Below are 6,851 nucleotides of genomic sequence, written 5' to 3' on the forward strand. Positions count from 1 at the left end.
TTCGCACCGGCGGTGCAAGCTGGATATTCAGATATGCGCGATCTCTATCCTGTGAGATCTGCTCTGCCAGACGTGATGGTTTGGCGTGATGTAGGAGGCATCACCCCACCTCGCGGTCCCCGCAGGCCACCGTTTGTTGGTCCACGACCTCATCCTAGCCCCTATGGTCCACAAGCTTCGCGAGATCGTCTGTTTCCGGATGATCATGTTGAGCTTCCAGGCTATGGAGGTGACTTCTACGAGGACTACTACGGGTCGGTCTGAGTTAGTGGTAGTATCACTAGTTCGCACTAGCTGTGTATTCTATCGTCCCGCGTGACTCATGGGATATGACCTAGCTTGTACTCCTTCCGGAGGTGTAGAAAAATAATGTATAGGAGCTTGGGATGCCTCCGATGAGATGTAATCCTCTTTTCACCGTAATAGTACTTGTTTGGTCTTGTACTAAACCCTGTATGGTGTGTATGACGATGGAATAAAAGAAGCAGTTTCTGTATCTACCATGTCATACGGATGATCATCTTGCATTTCGAGTTATTCCTTACATTCTATATCCTATGTCGGAATTTTATCATCCTGACTAAACCTTTGTCATGTTTACCTAGGATGGTCAACACGCGCACTAACCCTGCTCCTCAAGAGCAGGCCGAAGGCAGTGAAGTCAGGGATGCAAATCTGCCTCATCCTCCTTCCCTAGCCGAGGTTATGATGGAAGCTGAGAGAAACAAGCGAGAGACCAACCGTTTGTTGGAGCGTATTGAACAGAACACATCACACCATCAGAGGACTAACGTGGTGTCACTCAGTGATTTTATCAAATTGCATCCACCCACGTTCCACCACTCCGTCGAGCCTCTCGACGCTGATGACTGGCTTCGCAGTATCGCTCACAAACTGCGCTCCGCGCTGGTAGCGGAGGCTGACAAGGTCACCTTTGCTGCATATCATCTTGAAGGCCCCGCCAGTCTATGGTGGGAGAATTATGGAGCTATGCGCCCAGCGGGCCATGTCACTACTTGGGCTGAATTCAGCGAGGCTTTCCGTGAACATCACATTCCGGAGGGTCTCATGGACCGTAAACGTGAGGAATTTTGCAGTTTCACCCAAGGCCGACTTTCTGTGGATGCTTACAGCAGGGAGTTTGGTAATCTTGCACGATATGCAACTGAGGAAGTGTCTACTGATGCCAAGAAGCAAGCAAGGTTCCGTAAGGGCCTTAGTCCTGAGCTTCGCCGCGACCTCCGTCTGCATGAGTGCACATCTTTCCAGAAACTTGTCAACAAAGCCATCAGTGCTGAAACTGGTCAGACTGACTATGACGCAACACGCAAGCATGGCCGTGACATAGGTTCCTCAACCGGTGCTGGTCCTCAGAAGCGCCGTGTGTGGGTACCCAACACCGCCCTGCCACCCAGGTTCACACCGAGGCCATCTTTCCAGGCGCCTCGCCCTGTTCAACAGTCTGCACCGGCCAAGCCCTATGGGGGCCCAACCAATAATGCTCCTCCACGTACCAGTTCCGTGACTTGTTTCAAGTGTGGGGAATCTGGTCACTATATGCGTGAGTGTCCCCAGACCAACCCCACTCAATCTGCTAAAGCTGTTGGCCGTGGCAAGCCGACAGGAAAGATATTCCACGCCAAACCGGTCACCGCTTCACGTGGCCATGTCAACTGTATCTCTGCCGAAGAAGCTCAAGAGGATCCCAACGTCGTTCTCGGTACGCTTCTTGTTAATTGCCACCCGGCATCTGTTCTTTTCGATACAGGAGCCTCTCATTCTTTTATATCTGAAAACTATGCTCGTTTGCACAACGTCGCATTCGGTAATATGCCAACCTCTATGGTAATTCAAACTCCGGGATCCAAATGGCAAACTTCTAGAGTAAGCCATGGAAATGAAATCCAAGTCGACAGACTTGTTTTCCTCGCGTCCTTGATAGCCCTTAAATCTTCAGATATTAATATCATTCTGGGTATGGACTGGATGTCAGCTCATCATGCCCAAATTGATTGCTTCTCTAGGACTGTTCAACTCACCCATCCTTCGGGGAAGATAGTCAATGTCTTGACCCGAATAGCCAAGCGACAATTATATTCTCTTAACGCCAGCCCTTTGCCAGACCTTGAGGACGTTCCGGTAGTCCGTGACTTTCCGGATGTCTTCCCAGAGGAATTGCCAGGTGTTCCACCTGACAGAGATGTTGAGTTCGTAATAGACCTCATCCTAGGAACCGTTCCGATTGCTAGAAGACCTTATAAGATGGCACCCTTAGAACTAGTCGAGCTTAAGAAACAACTCGATGAGTCCTTGAAAAAGGGTTTCATCCGACCTAGCTCATCTCCGTGGGCTTGCCCCGTCCTATTCGTCAAGAAGAAGGATGGTACGGACCGGATGGTTGTAGATTACCGACCTGTCAATTTGGTCACAATCAAAAACAAATATCCACTTCCCAGGATCAACGATCTGTATGATCAGCTCGCTGGATCCTCAGTCTTCTCTAAGATGGATTTGAGGTTGGGCTACCATTAAATCAAAATCAGAAACGGGGACATTCCTAAAACGGCCTTTGTTACTCGTTATGGCCAATACGAGTACACCGTCATGTCCTTCGGATTAACCAACGCTCCAGCCACCTTTTCTCGGTTAATGAACTCAATCTTCATGGAGTATTTGGATAAATTCGTCGTGGTCTACCTCGATGATATACTCATCTACTCCAAGAACGAGGAAGAACATGCCGAACGTCTAAGGCTAGTGTTGAAGAAACTTCGAGAGCATAGCCTTTATGCCAAATTTTCTAAATGTGAATTCTGGTTGTCAGAAGTGACCTATCTGGGCCATGTAATATCTGGTAAAGGTATTGCTGTTAACCCTGAGCGAGTTCAAGCCGTCCTTAACTGGACTCCACCTGAATCGGTCAAGCAAGTTCGGAGTTTTCTAGGCTTAGCGAGCTATTGTCGTCGCTTTGTCGAGAACTTCTCCAAGGTTGCCAAACCTCTAACCGAACTCCTCAAGAAAGATAAGAAGTTCGAGTGGACTCCACAATGTGAGCACAGCTTTCAGGAACTGAAAAGACGCCTGACTTCTGCTCCCGTACTGGTACCGCCAGACTTCTCCAAGGACTTTGTTATCTACTGCGACGCCTCGCGACAAGGACTAGGTTGCATTCTCATGCAAGATCGACACGTAATTGCCTACGCTTCACGGCAATTGCACCCACATGAGGAGAATTATCCTACTCATGATCTAGAGCTTGCAGCCGTAGTCTATGCACTTAAGACCTGGCGACATTACCTCCTCGGTAATCGTTGCGAAATTTTCACTGATCACCAAAGCCTGAAGTACATTTTCACCCAACCGGATTTGAATCTCAGGCAAAGACGTTGGGTTGAGTTGATCACAGACTTCGATTTAGGGATAACCTACACCCCAGGGAAAGCCAACGTCATGGCTGATGCGCTAAGTCGTAAATCTTATTGTAACAACCTGATGTTACAACAAAGTCAACCGCTTCTCCATGAGGAATTTCGGAAGCTTAACCTTCACATTGTACCTCAAGGTTTTCTCTCCACCTTGGTGGCAAAACCTACCCTTACGGATCAGATTATCAAGGCACAGAAGGTAGATCCGGGAATCTCCCGCATCAAGAGAAACATTCAGAAAGGAATTGCGAATTGCTTCTCCATTAATGATCAAGGGGTCGTATACTTCGGGAATCGACTAGTGGTTCCCAAAGTGCGAAACCTGAGGCGTTTGATCCTTAAGGAAGCTCATGAATCTCCTCTCACCATTCATCCCGGTAGTACTAAGATGTATCAGGACCTACGCCAGAGGTTCTGGTGGACTAGGATGAAGAGAGAAATTGCTCAGTATATTGCAAATTGCGACGTCTGTCGTCGTGTAAAAGCAGAGCACCAACGGCCTGCTGGCACCCTTCAACCCTTAGCTATTCCTGAATGGAAATGGGATAAAATTGGTATGGATTTCATTACCGGTTTTCCCAGGACCAAGAGAGGGAATAATGCTATTTTCGTCGTGGTCGATCGTCTTTCCAAAGTAGCCCATTTCCTACCTGTTCGTGAGAGTATAACCGCTAGTCAGCTGGCAGACTTATACATCTCTCGAATAGTGTCCCTCCATGGTGTTCCTTTGGAAATCAACTCGGATCGAGGAAGTCTTTTCACCTCTCGATTTTGGGAAAGTTTCCAAAATGCTATGGGAACCCGTCTCTCCTTTAGCACCGCTTTCCACCCTCAGTCGAGTGGTCAAGTGGAACGCGTCAACCAGATTCTAGAAGACATGCTTCGAGCTTCTGTTATCTCATTTGGAATGGATTGGGAGAAGTGCCTTCCATTTGCCGAATTCGCTTACAACAACAGCTATCAATCTAGCTTGGGTAAAGCCCCTTTTGAAGTTCTCTATGGACGACGGTGTCGAACACCCCTTAACTGGTCAGAAACCGGGGAAAGACAATTCTTTGGCCCGGATATGATTCAGGAAGCAGAAGAACAAGTTCGCATCGTTCGTGAAAAGTTGAAAACAGCCCAATCTCGTCAAAAGAGTCAATATGACCGAAAACATAAGGCTATGACTTTCGAGGTTGACGAGAAGGCTTATCTTCGGGTCACCCCTCTGAAGGGAACCCATCGTTTCGGTATCAAAGGCAAATTGGCTCCTCGTTACATTGGACCTTTTCGCATTCTTGCCAAACGAGGAGAAGTTGCCTACCAGTTGGAACTACCTCCGCACCTCTCCAGAGTCCACGATGTCTTCCACGTTTCTCAACTCAGGCGTTGCTTCTCGGATCCTATCCGTGAAGTGGACCACGAAACGCTTGATCTCCAAGATAATCTTACATATCGAGAGTACCCCATTCGTATCCTCGATCAGGCCGAGCGTACCACTCGACGTCATAACATCAAGTTTCTCAAAGTTCAGTGGTCTCATCATTCTGAGGATGAAGCAACTTGGGAAAGGGAGGATCGTCTTCGACTTGAGTACCCCGCCTTCTTCCCGGAGGAACCCAAATCTCGGGGCGAGATTCTTTTGAGTGGGGGTGAGTTGTCACACCCTAGCTAGTCATGCATTAGAGTGTTGCATCATGTTTACTCTTTCATCAGAAACTTGAAATGGGGATCTGTGAAACCCTCAGAATCATTTTGAAAATGACCCAAATAAAAATTTCTCCAAAAGGGTCCAAGAAAATGCTCATGTTGCTCTCTGAAAATATTGGACAGAGATAAAAATCAAACCAATATTTTTAGTGGCTCATGGACATTTATTTTGGGCATTTGGAATTAATGCATAAATATTTGCATTGGAAATATATTTCTATATATATTAATATATGTCCAAATATTATGCCAATTATAAAGGAGCTCTGGAATAATATATCTAGCCCCTGCAAAAATTGGCATAAGTTAAATAAATGATTTAATATATTATTTAAATCAAAACAAATGTCAGAAATTAGAAAACAGAAAAAAAATAAAAGGGAGAAGCTTACCTGGGCTCCTCCCTGTGCAGCCCATCCAGCTGGCCGGCCCAGCCAGCAGGCGGCCCAGCCCGTCTCCCTCCTCTGTCGTCTTCGTCCCGACAGAGGGAGGGGAGTGTGGCCGGCGCGCGCGCGCGCCACCGCGCCACGCCACCTCTCTCCCTGCCTGCCTGCCCTCCCCTCCTCGCCTCGATGCCCCTGGACGACGCCACGCCTCTTCCCCCCTGCTCTCTCTCACTCTCCCTCGGTTCCTCCCTTCTCTCCCTCGCTCCCTCACTCCCGGCCGAACACCACCGTCGCCGCCGTTCGCCATAGCAGCCGTCTCCGGCCACCCCTCGCTCCCCCGACTAGCTCAGAAGCTCCGCCACGACCCCCTCTTCCTCCCCACCGCTTCACGGGCCTCCGGAAGCCCTGCATCGCCGCCACGTCGCCGTTCCCCTCTTCGGGCTCCGACCATCATCGCTGTCGAATTCACCGTCTCCAGCGCGTCTCCGAGCCCGCTTCGACGCCCACTGCAACCGCGGTGAGCCCCTGAGTCGTTTCCCCCTTCTCCCCTGGTCTCTTTCGACCTCTAGGCCTTAGCCCCACCTTGGCCGAGAGCTCCACGCCGCCGGCGATGTCGCCGTCGTGGCCACGGTCACCGTAGCGCCCAACCGAGCACACTATCGTGCTCCACGCCTCACTAGGAGCACGCAGCACGCACCAACGCCTCCCCAAACCCCCTGCAACGCCGACTCCGACCGCACCCGAACCCCGGCGGCCGCAGCCGAGCTCGCCGCCGTCGATTCCGGCCACCTCCGGCACGGCCACCACCACCATTCGATGCGCGGGAGCAAGGGCTCTTCAACGAGCCCAAGCACGGCCTCTCCCGTGCCCTATAGCGCGATTCCGCATCGCGCCGCCGTCTCGGGCCTCGCCGGCGTCACGTCGCCGGTGGGTTTGACCCACTTTGACCACGGCAGGACCCCCTGAGTCCCTGACAGGTGGGCCCAGCCCTGTAGCTAATTAGGATTAGCGCTAACCACTGTTAGTTAAACCCCTGACACTGACCAGTGGGCCCCAGCGCCACTAATTAGTAATTAGGATTAATTTAACCCTGTTTAACCCCCCTGTCACTGACGTGTGGGCCCCACACGTCAGGTTTGACTTCAGCCAGCCGCAGTTGACCACTGACGTCATGCTGACGTCATGCTGGCGCAATAATTGTATTTCTGGATTTAATTTAAATCAGGAAATTCCAGAATATTATTTAAACTTCAAAAATTCATAACTTTTATTCTGTAACTCCAAATTGGACAAATTATATATGAAAAATGATCAGAAAAATCCAATCTATCCATCTGTACTATTTTCA

The sequence above is a fragment of the Triticum aestivum genome, chromosome 4B, assembly GCF_018294505.1.
Source record: "Triticum aestivum cultivar Chinese Spring chromosome 4B, IWGSC CS RefSeq v2.1, whole genome shotgun sequence".
Taxonomy (NCBI): Eukaryota; Viridiplantae; Streptophyta; class Magnoliopsida; order Poales; family Poaceae; genus Triticum; species Triticum aestivum.